The following is a 15,554-nucleotide window of genomic DNA, read 5'->3' on the forward strand; positions in this document are numbered from 1 at the left end:
GTGAGGCAGTGTCTGCTGTGGAATTCTGCGTCACAAGCAGGACTCTTTTGGATGCTGGGACCCATGGCCAGGGCGCAGAGTGATGGTGCGGCTCTGCGAGCTGCGTCTCTCTCTGCGCACAGCTCTCCCCCTGTGCCGGGGGACGGTGGCCCCGGGGGGGACCCAGTGGGGGCTGGCCCATCTCTGCCTCCCGTCCATCCTGTGGGTACCAGGGCTGCTGCGACTGCGGGCACTGCGGTGTTTACCTTGCCACAAAAGTTGACACAGCCGGTGGGAGACGCAGGCTTCCTCAGGGCCGTGGGTCTTCTTCCTCGGCCTTGTGGACACTTCTGCCATGTCAGGTGACTGTACGTCCGAGGGAACACAAGTGGTTTTGGCGAGTAGTCAAAGCTAAGGTCGAGAATGTGCTTGATTGTGTCTCTGTGTGTAGCCTCCCGGGGTGCGGAGATGGCTGTTCTAGCCCTGCTGATGCTGCAGGGGACGCGATATCGGATGCTGTTGAGCCAACTCCTGCGGGGACTGCTGGGCTCCAGGACGGTTTGGATGGGTGGTAACGAAGGATCTCTGAAGCCCGGTCTTTAGAGCATATTATAAAGGATGAAGGGCCCTGCTTGGAGTTGCTAGCCGCAACTCGTGGCAGGCCCAGGGAGAGCGGGGGGAGAGAGAGAGAGAGGGTGCCAGATGGGCGTCCCAGCAGGAGGGTCCAAGAGAGAGAGGGCGTCTGGTCCCTCGGCCACACCTTATCAGAGGGCTTCAAGGTGGGCTGGGACAGGACTTGGGCCAATGGGGTTACAGATACCTGATACTTCAGGGGAGGGTTACAGGTATGGGATGAACCATACATTGGGGGGTGATACAGAACATTCCATTTGACCTTTTAGATCATCAGAAAGGGGGATTGCTTTCAGCTTGGCTATATTATTGTTTTCGAGATGCTCAGTGATTAAGGTTTGGTATTTCAAACCTTGTTTTCCTCTCAGTATCTGTATCTTCTGACTCTTTTGCCAGGCCATCATATTTATAGGGCCTTGCTATTTCATCTTCCCCAACATCTCCCCCGTTCTGATGAACAACTAAGATGTTAGATACTGTCTTACTCACTATGTTCTGCACACACTGAAGTATACAGGGTACTGCTACTAAAACTACAATTATCACTATCAGAATAATCAAACCTACTTTACAGAGTTCCTTTAGCCAGGGTGCAAAGCTCCAACCATCAAACAAATTGTCTAGCCAGGATGGATAGACAGATGGTATCAGAGTCTGAAGACTTGGCTAAAGCAACCCAGGCATTCGTCTTTGGTTGACTTCCAGGTAAAGCTTCACTACAAGAACTAAAACAAAAGAACAAAAGCAATATGCACGCGCGCAAACGATAAAACTTCATTCTTTTCTTGAGCTGTTCCTGGCAGGTCACTTTCTCCTGATGATTCTGCGCAGCTCAGGTCTGGGTGCTTGCTTCTTGGTTTGTACTTGTGGAAGTACTGGCTGATGTGAGAGTGTCAGCGGGCTTCACGTTCTTTGCTGGGACCTTAGATGCAAGGCAGTTAGGATTTCAGTAAGTTTTTGGTCTCGTGCTTCTGCTTGTGCCGCCTGTGCTTTTGCTTGCGCTACCTGTGCTGTAAGAACCCTTTCCATTTTCTCTCCTAGAGTTTCTCCAAGTTCATTTACTCGAACTGTTGCTACCTGCTGTGGGCTCCCAATTTTGCTGCAGGCATCAATCATTTCAGGCACTGTAGGTCTTTCTTTTCCCAAGGCTTTGATGACTCTCTTGCATTCCACGTTTGCATTATTTTCAATTATGTCCCGTATCACTATTGGACGGGCTATATCATCACCGCATTGTCTTTCTGCTGCTTGGATCACCTGGTCCACAAATGAGGTGAATGGTTCAGATGACTCTTGACTAATTAGATTGTAGGCTTTTTCAAAAGTTCCTGCAGGCTGAACTTGCAAAAAAGCTTTGCGAGCCATCTTTTTGATGTCATCTAACACCATTCTGGGTAAATTCACTTGATTTTCATTCTGGTCATCAGGTGGGTCACCTATTAGCTTAGACAGGGTGAGGGCACGAAGGTCTGCATCAGTACATTGTCTATAAGTGTTTAGTACCCCTGTAAGCAGTCTCTTCCATTTAAGTTCCCATAGTATATACTGTGAGTCTGTAAGAATTATACCAGCAAGATTTTTACAGTCATTTGGTGTGAGTGTATGTCCTTCCAGGGTACTTTTCAGCAGTTGTCTAAAATATGGAGAGGAGATACCATTGTCCTTTATTGCTTTTCGCAATTCTTTCACCTCATGAGATGGGATAGCTGTCCAAGTTCTGGGCCCACCGGCTTGCTGGCTGAATATCACAGGCAGTGCTATAGGGTTTAGGCTTTCCTCTTTGCAAATGTCACGTGTGATTTCATGCCAGTCTGTCAGTTGAAGATTATCAAAACTTTTCTGGGGATTTTCTGAATTTGCGATTGATGCTGGTGACTTTTCAGCATTAAGAGGGTTGGCATTTGGAAATGCAATACAGTTCTCTATGTGTCCTGTATTTGTCAAAGTGGCTGTCACATTCAACCCTCCCCCTTCTCGTTGCATGGTTTGTGTGCTTGGCTGTAGTCCAGTCCTGCTTGGGTCAGGTGCAGGATGCGGTGGCAGCGGCAGGGACGCGGTGGGAGGAGGCACGGTACTTGGTGGCGATGGAGGCAGGTGAAGGGTGGCTGGAGGCTGCGGCTGCGCAGGAAGTGCTGGTGGCTGTAGCGTTGGGGTTTCCAGAGGCTGTGCGAGGCGCGTTGCAGTGGGGGCTAATTGTGATGAGGCTGTAGCAGACACCGGCTGGGGTGGTGGTGTGGGCGGAGACACTTGTAGATGCGGTGATCCCGGAAGTTCTGGCGGCACGAGCTGGTGTCCTGCGGCTGGAATTGGGAGCGGTGGTGCTGGCGTGGGAGGGCACAGTGATGTCGGCTGGGGGTAGACTGCAGCATGGAGCGGGTGGGAACCGGGAGGATGGATCAAAGGCGTGGCGGAGGCGGCGTGGGGGGGCGGCAGTGTCGCGGTGTGAGGCAGGACTTCTGAGGGTGGCAGGGACTGCGCATGCGGGGGGCGTGTCACGGGGTCCGCGTGGTGAGGCATCATGGCGGCCGCCTCGGGGAGCGCAGCAGGGACCGCGTCTGTGGCCACAGAAGGGAACGCCAGGGCGTTGCCACCCACAGGGGGTGGCAGCGCCGCGGCGTGTAGCCCCGGAGTGCCACTGCGTGATGGGGGCGGGTCGGGCTGCGGCGGCGCCGCGGCGCTCCGAGCCGGCAGCGGCGCTGCAGGCAGGGGTGCACTGGGGGGTGCAGGGGCAGAGGGCTGGGCTGCTGTCACGATCCCGGTGGTGGCCATGGTCCCCGGTGTAGCTGTAGCGGTGGCAGGAACGGGAGGGCTGGCTAGGGATCGCTGCGGAGCGGGGACAGGGCGCGGAGGGCCAGCCGGCATCTGTGCCGCGGAGCTCAGCCACTGGCAGCTCGCAAGCTGGGCTGGGGCAGGGACCGGGCGGTCGGGGAGGCACGGGACCACAGCACCGGGCATGTCTGAGGGGGGCGGTGACAATGGTGGGGGAGCCACAGCGCGGGAGGCACGGGGCGACTTGGTGGGCTGGACCGCTCCATCCCGCGGCACAAAAGACGCTGTCGTGGTCAGCACGGTAGATCTGGAATCGGCAAAAGGCAGCGGCGGCGAAGAGACAGCGGATGTATGCGGGATGTCAGGCAGCGCCAGCACCGCGGCAGGGAGGGGAACCTGCGCTGCTTGCAAAAGCGTGGTCGCGTGACTCTGCAGGAGGCTGGCGATGGCGGTGGCTACGGACGCACAGCACATGGCTGGGGGAGCGGCGGGACTCGCGGGGGGGAGGGGGGGTACAGCCGGGGCCGCGGGGGAAGGGGGGGGCGGGGCCGGTGCGGTGCCAGCAGCGGGTGTTACCGCGATCACATTGCTGGGCGGGCTCGCTGGGGCGGAGGCGGGGGAGGGGCCCGACATGACCGCTCTGGAGCGGGGGGGGCGAACCGCGGCAACCGGAATGGCAGGGGTGGACGGAGTGGGGGGTGCGGGGATGGAGGGAGCGGCGGGAGGGGCCGCAGGGTCCGGTGGGGGGACTGGGGCAACGGACGCTGCGATCACGAGGGCGGGGGGAGGGGCCGCGGGCGCCGCAGCTGTGTGGCGCGGGGGGGAGGCGGGGGGCGTGCCCCGCTGCGGACTCGTGGCAGCGTGGAGGTGATTTTCAGGGACAGCATGGCCAGGCTGAGCGGCTGCTGCGGGCTTCTGCTGTGCAGCAAACAGCTCAACCAAGGCTCTGCACGCCGGGAGAAGGTTAACGCCAGTCAAATCCCGGCGTGAAATATCATTAAAGAGTCTATTTCCAACTGAGTCCCAAAAGTCTCTGGTAAAGACGGCTGAACGGTCCGCATTCGGGAAATTGACTAGAGTCCATTCTAAAAGGTTTTTTAGCTCTTGCTTAGGTAAAGTACTGTTACTGCAGCGTAAAGAATGCTTAAGTTCCTTATAGAGATCCCGATCAGGGGCAGAGTGGGATTGTCCCATTTTTACACCAGTGTAGCTCACCTCAATATCGCAGGGGCAGGGTCCTCACTCAGAACTCCGACGTGGGGGGCTGGCCAGGCACTCCAGTCGGCGCTCAGGACTCTGCTTGAGGTCCCCCTCAGAGCTCCGGTTTCAGGCGTCGCTCAGGAACATCTTTCCGTGCTCGGGGCCTCCAGACTCCACTCAGAGCTTCAGTGCGGGCAGTGCAGAGCAGTGCTCGCCTGTGCTCGGTGCACGTGGCGGGGTGCCACGGCGAGGTTCCTCAGAGAGCTCTAGGTAGCTGCTGCGCAGCAGCGGCCGCCTATGCTCGAGGATTGCTAGCAGCCCGTGCTGATCATGAACCCAGAAGGACAGATGGCCATGATTTGGCCTCATGTTACTTCAACTAGTGTTAACCTCAGGGGGAGGGATGTTCTGTCTGCATGGGGGGTGTGCATTGGGATGCATTTTTGATGTGGGCCACTGCGATGAAGGGCGCAGAGTGTCCTATGCCTCCTTTATGGTGGCTGGTGGACAAACCCATCTGGGAGAACCAGTGCCCCCTCCCTCAAGAGAAATTAGTCACCCTTTGAAACCTGGTGAAGGAGCAGTTGGACTAGGGTCATCTGGAGGCTTCTACCAGTCCCTGGAACACTCCTGTCTTCTGCATCAAGAAAAAATCTGGGAAACTGAGGTTGCTACAAGACCTCCGAAAGGTCAGTGCCGTGATGGAAAGCATGGGAACATTGCAGGCGGGCATGCCGTCACCTACCATGCTTCCCGCAGATTGGCCAATCCTCATCGTGGATTTGAAGGATTGTTTTTTTACAATTCCTTTGCATCCTGATGACAGACCAAAATTCGCCTTCTCGGTGCCAGCAATCAACAATGCTGAGCCCGCACAGTGATATCGATGGAAGTTTTTGCCCCAAGGAATGTGAAATCCTCCTGCCATATGCCAATGTTATGTGGCCCGTGCCTTGTCTGGAGTTCGCAAGCAGTTTACTGATGCCCATCTTTATCACTATATGCACGACATTTTGGTGGCTGCGTCCACCCAGGATGAGCTGCTGAGGATACAACCTCAGTTGTTCAATGCTTTTCATTCTTATGGGCTGCAGGTGGCTCCAGAAAAAGTTCAACAACAACCTCCTTGGAAATATTTGGGGGTCAAAATTCTGGAACGGACAATCCGACACCAGGAGGTGCAATTTGTGCATTCGGTGAAGACAGAGAATAATGCCAAAAAATTGGTTGGTCTCATCACTTGGTTACGTCCGTACTTAGGACTGACCAACACACAACTGTCTCCTCTGTTTGATTCGTTAAAGGGAGACTGATTTAAAGTCGCCTGGCACATTGACACCCGAGGCACGTCAGGTGCTGGAGGAGGTTCAGCAAGCTGTTTCTGCTTGCCAAGTTTATCACATTGATCCTTTTGTTGATGTCACTGTGTTCACTACCAGTCCAGATTCGCATCCCACAGGCATCATTGGCCAATGGAGTGACAAATGGTCCGATTCTTTGCACATCTTCGAATGGGTTTTCCTGCCCTATCAGCCGCAGAAGATGGCAACGGCATTGTTTGAGCTAATTGCTCGCTTGATAATCAAATGGCAGAAATGGTGTTTGCAATTGATGGGTGTGGATCCCTCAAAGATCATATTCCCGGTACAGCGGGAGGATTTTGACTGGAGCTTTGCATGCAGTGTGTCCCTGCAAGGTGCTCTGGAAAACTTTTCAGGGCAGATTACTTATCATCTGCTCAGCCACAAGCTACTGCAGGTGGTGAAATTCACACAAATCTCTTTGCAGCCCAAAAATAGTCAGGAGCCAGTGCAAGGACCCACTGTCTTCACTGACGGTTCGGGGAGGACAGGGAAGGCCATTGTTACTTGGAGAGATGGATCTGAGTGGCAGGTCCTGGAAGGTCATGAGGATGGGTCAGCCCAATTGGTTGAATTGAGGGCTGCTGTCATGGCATTTGAGAAATTTTCCCAGGAACCTTTCAATTTGGTTATGGATTCTGCCTATGTGGCCAACATTGCACAGCGGTTGGGTTATTCAGTTTTGAAGGAGGTCAGTAATCCTGCCTTGTTTCATTTACTGAAGACCTTGTGGTGTGCCATTCAGGCCCGGGTTCATCCATACTACGTTCTGCATGTAAGGAGTCACACCAATTTGCCAGGGTTTGTAGCAGAAGGTAACACAAGGGCTGACAAGTTGGCTAACCCAGTGTGGGTAGCACCTCGACCTGACACACTCGCTCAGGGCGAGGCATTGCATGGGTTTTTCCATCAGAACGCACATACCTTGCAGAAGCAGTTTCAGTTGACGCCAAATGAGGCTCATGACATTGTCGAGTTGTGTGACGACTGTCACGCACTTGCTGCGCCTTTGCCGGTAGGGGTAAACCCCAGAGCCCTTGGGGCCTTGGAGCTTTGGCAGACCGATGTCATCCAGTCTGCCAAGTTTGGCCAGCTCAAGTATGTGCATGTCACTATGGACACATTCTCCTTTGTGATGTGGGCTTTTGCTCACGCTGGAAAAAAGGCCCGCAATGTCCTTGCCCACTGGACGCAGACCTTTGCCGTTCTGGGCATACCTTCTGCTGTGAAAACTGACAATGGTCCTGCTAACGCATCGCAGAAGGTGCGGCATTTCCTGCAGTTGTGGGGTGTGTCACACAAGTTTGGTATCCCTCATTCTCCGACTGGTCAAGCTATTGTAGAATGCACTCATGGTACTCTGAAGCGGGTTCTTCAAAAACAAAAACCGGGAATACAGGGTGAAACCCCGCACAGTCGGTTGGCAAAAGCTTTGTATACCATCTTACTGTGCCGCAGAATTCAAATAACCCTGTCATTTTGTATCATCACCTTTTGTTGCAGGCTTTGGATGAGACACATCAACCTCGAGCGAAGGTTCGGGTGCGGAATTTAGTCACCAAACAGTGGGAAGGTCCCTATGACCTTATCGCTTCAGGGCGTGGGTATGCGTGCATATCCACAGATACTGGGGTACGCTAGATACCTTCGAAGTGTGTTCGTCCCGACCTGCGACCACAGAGACAGAATCCGTCCAGGAGGCAAAATGGAAACCGTGACCAAACTGAAAGTCATCAAGTGGATGAATCATTGAGTGATGACTCAGATGCAGATGCAATTTTTTCCCTTTTAACCTTGTACTTTTTTTTTTTTTTTTAAGGAAAACGGGTGAGATGTCACCCTGTTCTTTTGAGAGTTTTAAAGTTCTTCTAAAAGTTTTCTATGCCTTCTGATGTTTACATATTTCTACTAGAGTTCTCACACATGTTCGTGTAAATAATGATTGTTTTACGTTCTACTTTGTAGGTGGAGAGAATTGATAGACTGTTAGTTTGACCAGGGTGGTTAGAGAGGCGGCAATTTCACCCTCCAATCCACTGTCACTTTTGTAATTCTATTTATAGTGGAGTCAGAAAATAAAGTTCTCTCTTTTCGTTCTTTTCTTCCCCTCTTTTACATCGAATATGCTTGTGGGAGTTATTTTGTGTCATAGTGTGACACCCAGTTAATGGTCCCTAGGAACTTTTGTGCCTCATCTAATGTAGAAATTGTTTTGAATTTGTAATTGCTGGTGCTGTACAGTTTGGGATCCAATACACCAAATTAAATATTGCCGTGGAGGCATTTGTTGAATCTTGTCCTGAGCTATTTGCAGTCCTTCACATTATTACAGCTTGGTGGTCCCCGGGGGTCCGTCTGGCCCCCAGGGCAGCAACCGCAGTAGGTGTCCCAGAGAGCACTGTGTTGATGAAGCGCAGCCTGCCTGGGCCCTCCGGCTAGCTCCAAGCCACTGGCTACCTTGCGAGCACTTGTGGAGTGATTTCAGCTCTAGTGATTTCAGCTCTTAGTGATTTCAGCTCTGTGCTCGCAAAGTGCCTCAGCAGATGCAGGGAAGGAGAGAGGTGAAGGCTGTGTGGAGTTCTGCGGAGATGTCTTTATTGGCAGCTTCTGCAAAGGGTTCCAGTGACAGCTCTTCCGTCTGAACTAGGCAATGGTATGGGTTTATATAGGCTGTTGAGGGATCAGGATTTGTCCTATGGCTGAGGTCGAGGAGCATACGACCTATAGCCTTACAGAGAGATAACAGGGGTCTGATGTGCGGAAGAGGGGTAGCTCTGTTCCACTCATCATGACTCTGCATTTCTTATCTTAGGCTAGTGACCGCCATGGAGGCCTTGCAGGGCCCCTGACTGCTACAACTCCACTTTCTGTGTTTAGTAAAAATGCATGTCCTACAGTTCTTTTGAAACAGTGGACAAGGCATGAGAACATAGTTAACACAATGACAATTACAATGAAAATCCACAAAATTCCCTTAACCAAAGATGCAACCCATCCCGTTAATCCCCACTGACCGAAAATGTCATTAACCCAGTCTGGGTTGTTTTCTGCTTTTAAGTCCTTCACAAGTTCCTTCAGTTTCTGGATGTTTGCATGGATGGATTCTGAGCATGAAGAGAGGTTGAAACAACACATCCCTTCAAAGTCTTGGCAGCCATGTCCGTGGGCTAGCAGTAGGAAGTCAGTCGCTGCTTGATTTTGAAGTGATGCATGTCTTTTGGTTTCTTCTTCCTTGAAAAGATTGCTTAGGGTGGCAGAGGTAGCATTGGCTTGCTTGCTGAGCCAGCACCCTAAGTGATTTATTTCCCCAAGAGCTTTAGCTGCAGCTACCCATGGTAGGAATAGGGAGACTGCAATCTTTTTTGTTTTATTCCAATCGTATAATTTTGGATCGCAATTTTCTTCAAATTCCGTGTAGGATCTTTTGTGGCGTTTTAATTCGCTTTCTTTTTTCCAATTATGTAACAAGGTAATATTTGGAGTGAGGGTGGAAAGTTTTCCATGGCTACAGGGACCTTCCCGAAGGCGGGAGGGAATCCCAGCCCATACTCTGTCACCACAGATGAGAAACGTTTCCTTGGGTAATACTTTGGGGTGGAGGGAGGATACAGAGATCACCCGAGCAGTGTAATTGCACCAATCCAGATAATTATAGGCTTTGTTAATGGGTGATACATCCTTTCTGTATGTGTTTTTTGTCTGGTCAATTTCTGGCCAAATGCTCTTTGGACGTCAGAAGTAAAATTTGACGCAGTATGTTGCCTTGGAGGACCCCAACAGGTCCAATTCTTGGGGTTCCTCTTGAGCATTGGGCAACATTTTTGTCCACTCGTCCCAAGTATCTACCATGTTGGGTCTCTTACCTGTGGTGTGGAGAAGCTCTGAATTGTAGGCAGGCCAATCGTCTGCTACGAATGGAATCCCTACTAAACATGTGGAAAGTGGGCTATCAATGCTTCCCATGGGTAAGCACATGTTATCCTGTTTTAATGTTTTTGCTAAGGTTACTCAAACATTGTGGCTAGGCTGTGGGCTAATCCAACCGCAGGCATACAGTGTGTTGAAGAACATCCAGGCAGCGGTGAGGACAGCACCGATGGAGATAATTTTCATCTTTGGATAAGGATGGGGCTTCTGATAGGGAATATAAGCAACATTTGTTATCTTTATGGTGGTAGGAGAGGGTTTTCTCCCTTTCCTTCCCTTCCCTCCCCCCCTTTTTTTTTTTTTTTTTTCTTTCTATAAGCTAAGGATGGGGGCGTGGGTGTAGGGTTAGAGGTTTTTGGTAAGAGTTAACAAGTTAGGAAGGGAAAGCAATAAGGTTTTTTAGGGTAAACAAAGTTAATAACATCGCATTCAGAGAACAATTTGTGTTCAGGCTGTTTCTAGCTTATGGCTTAACTGCTACAGCAGAATGTTTTTCCACTTTCTGTTTTGTCTGCTGTCGCATAATGGGATGGTCTTTTCTTCTGTATGTGGACATTCGGCGACGTCTTCGTCTCCAGGCAGAACTTGTCTGATTTTGAGGAGGTCTTGTATTTGACTCCGGAGAATTCTTGTCACTGTTTGTGGGAGTAGTGTTTGCAGTGCCTAGGTATGGCTTTATGTTTTTTCCTCGGTACCATCTTGGGCCAGATGGTAGTAGAACACATGCATACCCTCTACCCCAAGTAATCAACTGGAAAGGCCCAGAAATTTGATGTGTTTCTGGGTCCTTCACTAGCACTGGTGGTTTCTCAGTGAGTTTTGCTTGGGTGGTATTTGCAAAGTGGCGAAGTATTGGCCGGTCAGGCTCTGATGTTGTACCATTTAGGAAATTGATGACATAGAGAGCCTTGCAAAGTCTCTCAACTGGAGATATGATTTTTGTCTCTCTTCGCTGCTGATTGAGGACTCTTTTGAGGGTTTGATGTGTCCTCTCTACGATTGATTGTCCTGTGGGATTTGCTGGTATACCTCTCTTGTGTTCTACTCCCCATTCACTGAAGAACTCTCTTAATTTTTGAGAGGTATAGGCAGGTCCATTGTTCTTTTTGATTTGTTTCGGTACTCCCAGGGTGGCGAATGCAAGGAGAATGTGCTTTATGGTGTGCTGTGTAGTTTCTCCTGGATGAGTTGATGCAAATATTGCTCCCAAAAACGTGTTGACCGATACATGCACGTATTTTGACCTTCCAAAAGGTGTGAAGTGAGTTACGTCCGTCTGCCACAGCTGGCAGCTGTTCAGTCCTCGGGGGTTGATTCCTGTGCCCATAGATGGTATCTGGTAAATTTGACATTTCGGACATGTGGCAACAATAGCTTTTGATTGACCTTTTGGAAGCCTGAACATTATAATAAGGGTAGGTACATTTTGATGGTAGAATGCGTGTGACAACTTTGCCTGGGCAAAGATGTCAGGAACGTTCGCAGTTTCTGTTGCCATGGCCAATGCATCCGCTTTCCTATTCCCTTCTGTGATGAAACCTGGGAGATCAGTGTGCGACCTCACATGCATTATATGGTAAGGTTTCTTTCTGTGAGAGATTAAACGTGTTAATGCCGAAAGCAATTGATGTAACTTTGGATTGGAAACCTCTTTGAGAAGAGCGTGTTCTGCTCTCATAGCTATACCTGCAACATATGCAGAATCTGTGACCAGATTAAAGGGTTCGTCTTTGAATTTCTCAAAGGCTCTGACAACAGCTGCTAATTCTGCAATCTGTGGAGATCGCTCCACTATTAGGATATCAGACTCCCAATTTTTGGGTCTTAGGGTCCTTCCAAGTCATTACAGATTTATGGGATGACCCTGAGCCATCTGTAAAGATTGTTAGAGCTTTGAGAGGTGTTTTACTTTGGACTAATTTTGGGGTCAGATTAAAGGCTGCATCACAATTAAAAAGTTTATGTTTTGGGATATGGATGGAAATTTGGCCTGTATATCTGTCTAGGGCAAATTGGAGGTTTTCATTGGTCTGGAGCAAATGTTCCAAATCCCCAGTGGTTAGTGGCAAATATATGAATGTGAACTCACACCCAGCAAGGGAGCAGAGGTGAGTTCTGGCCTTTTTTATTAAATGTCCCATTATTTCCTGGAAGGTGGTAATTGTCTTTGAAGGTTGGTTGTTTGTAAAGATCCGTTCCAGTATCAATAAAGGGTCTCGGAGTTGAAGATCCCATTGGAAGATCAGTCCATAGAACCGAGGTGATTTCCAAGGATGATGAACTGGAAGGGCAGCTTGGGCTCGAAGCGATGGGCTTGGCGTGAAGACAGGGCTTCTTGTGCCTTGGCGATGGTGTCTCGGGCTTCTGTTGTGAGCGTGCGTGGAAAGTCTAGGTCTTCGTTGCCACGAAGAAGGTTGAACAGGGGAGCGAGGTCCTCTCTTGTAATTCCTAGCAAGGGATGTACCCAGTTGATGGATCCACACAGACTGTGTAAGTCTCTCAAGGTTTTTGGGTCGTCTTGGATAGCAAGCTGCTGGGGTATGATTGTCCTTTCTCGGATCAGGAATCCAAGATAAGTCCATGGGTTGGTGTATTGTATTTTGTCCTCACGGATCTCGAATCCTGCCTTTTCTATGGTTTTGATTGTCCCTTTAACTCCTTTTTTAAGTAATTTTTTTCTGATGCACAGACCAGGATATCATCCATATAGTGGTAGATGATTGCATCTGGAAATCGGTTCCGAACAGGAGACAGGATGTGAGCGACGTACCACTGGCATATGGTGGGTGAGACTTTTAGTCCTTGGGGGAGATACAACCAATGGTATCTTTTGAGTGGAGCCTCTCTGTTAAGAGAGGGAACGGAGAAAGCGAACCGTGGAGTGTCCTGGGGGTGCAGCGGAATGCTGAAGAAGCAGTCCTTAATGTCTATGATGGCAAGTGTCCAGTCTCGGGGCAGCATTGATGGTGAAGGCAGGCCAGGCTGGAGGGCACCCATGTCCTTGAGTACCGCATTCATTTTGCGAAGGTCATGGAGGAGCCTCCACCTGTTCATCCCAGGTTTTTGCAGTACGAAGACTGGAGAATTCCAAGGGCTGGTGGTCTCGACAATGTGACCCTTCACGAGCTGTTCTTCCACAAGGGCTCGTAGTGCATGCAGTTTTACTTTAGAGAGGGGCCACTGGTCAGTCCAGATTGGGTCTTGGCATTTCCAGGTGAGCCGAGGTGTATCTGGTAGTGCGCACTCCTCAGTGGCCCCAGTCAGAAATCCTGACTGGGAATACGTAAGGAAGCTCCTCATTGGGATAGAGCATCCCTGCCCCAAAGGGTGATGAGGGCTCTTACTACGAATGGGCGGATGGTTGCCAGCTTGCCTTTCGGCCCTTCGACGAGGATGTTGTGCTTGCTTCGCATGGACACTGTGGCTCCACCGATCCCTGAAATCATGCCTACTACTGGTTGTAGTTCCCAGTGTGCTGGCCATTCCGAGTGAGCAATGATGGTCATGTCCACACCGGTGTCCAGCATCCCTGGCAGGTGGAACTTTTCTCCTCTGTAGGATAGACCACACTCAATGGTAGGCTTACTTGATCCCACAACTTGTGCCCACATTACTGTCGGATTGAGAGGAAGCTGTTCCCTGTGATTCTTTGGGAGTAGAAAGGCTTGTGCGATAGGAGATCCCTTTGAAAGAAAAAATGGTAAGTCCGTGCAACACAGCTGCACAGAGATTTCTTGTCCTTGGTGCATTGTTTGTACCTCTTGAATGACCAAGATTTCCTCTGGGCCATGGAGAGTGTCCCTTTTAATTAAGATATTAAAAGGACCACCTTTTGGCCCTTGCTTGCCTGTGGGAACACAATAGACATCCTTATTATTAAAGTCAATGGATAAAGCAGTTACCAACTGGCGCTGTGTTCCCACCTGTATCTCTCCATGGGTTGGATCCTCTCCATGTGTCCTGGAATCTGCTGGGATGATGCGTGACTGGATCTGGGTGGCTTTTGATTTGCTGTCTTTGCGTGGGGCCTGGCCGCGCTCTGCTGGAAGTTTCCTGAACACTGTTGGTGTCGCTGCTGGTTCTGGGGTCTTTGGTAGGTGTTACGGGGGTTTCGGGTAGGTGACCTGTCTAGACAGTCCTTTATAATATGTCCAAATTCCCCACAGTAATAGCAGCAGTCCTGGTCTTTGGAAGTTACTACTGCATACACACCAGAAACTCCTGCAATTCCCTTAGAGACTGCTTGGGCCACTGTGTTTTCAGTGGACAGATGACGTGTGCAGCTTTCCAGCATTTGCTCTATGGTGGGTTCTGTATCCAAGGGTAAGGCCCTCAGAATTGTTTTACATTGTTCGTTTGCATTTGACAAAGGAAGCTTGCACAACAGTTCTTTCCTTGCTTCTGTGCTCTCTATCTGTTTGTCCAGAGCATCTTTAATTCTGTCTACAAACTTGATAAAGCTTTCATCTATTCCTTGTTTAATATTAGAGAAGTGTTGGGTAGGAATAGAGTCATCTGTGGTAAGAAGCAATGAGGTTTTTGCTGCAATAGCCAAATCTTGTAGTGAAACATAAACTTTAAGAGATTTAGAGATTTTAGAGGAGCTAAGATTTTAGTTAGAGATAAGCCTTACTAGAGTTAATTAAAATAAAGGGATGCTGTAAGTAGGCTTTGATGAAGTTAAGAGTTAGTAGTTAAATAATAATTGATTGCTTGTCAACACAATGCTTAGTTAGCTGGGTTTATAATGAAGAATATAGAAACTGACAAATAGCTTTTAGGAACATAAGACAATTTTGGGCCTCCTCTGTTCTGAAACCAATTGAAGACAAGGAATGGGAGTTCTACCAAGGTTCATTTGTCATATTTGCATTGAAAAGGTAGAAAGGTCAAAATGAGGAAGACTTCATTTACTTCCTCATTTTGAGACCCCTCCCCATGAAAGGGACCACCGACCCATTTCAAGGAACAAACTATGCATGCTTAATAGCTTTTGAAATGATTAGCATACGAAGCGAGGAATGGGATGTACCAAAATGATGAATATGTATTTGTATTTTGGGTATTCAATTCTTGTGTGGATAAAAGGACTCTGTAATCATTTGAAAGGCGCGGTGTGTATTTGGGAGCTATCCCACACGCTGCCCGGCGTCACAATAAACATACACTTTCTAACTTTAAACTGTTAGAGAGTTTTTGTCCGTCACAGTTGGATATCGGTGCTAGATCAATATCCATATTTCTTGAATAAATCAGTAATGCTGCTTTAGGTAAGGTGTTAGCTTGGTCAGAGGGTTTCTGTAAATCCCCTTCTCCAGCCAGCTGTTGGACTGTAAAATCTGGCCTATTTGCATCTTGAGCATAGGCGTCTGATAATGTTTTTAATTGCCTTTTCCACTGTCTTTCCCATAGCATATATTCTGCCAGGGAAAGAAGGCAGTTGGCAATGTTTTTAAGGTCATGAGGGACCAGAATATGCGCCAAAAAAAGCGCTTCAAGGAATTTTCTGAAAATATGTGAATTTCTACCATGTTCTTTGGCTATATTTCATAGTTGTATCAATTCTTTATTTGTGTTAGGTTCCCACGTTGTTCTAGTAGTGGCCCCCCCTCTTTTACCCTTTATATAATTTACTGGGAAGGCAGTAATTCTCTGAGCTAGTTCCCAATCTCCTGCCTGAGTCGC

The sequence above is a fragment of the Vidua chalybeata genome, chromosome W, assembly GCF_026979565.1.
Source record: "Vidua chalybeata isolate OUT-0048 chromosome W, bVidCha1 merged haplotype, whole genome shotgun sequence".
Taxonomy (NCBI): Eukaryota; Metazoa; Chordata; class Aves; order Passeriformes; family Viduidae; genus Vidua; species Vidua chalybeata.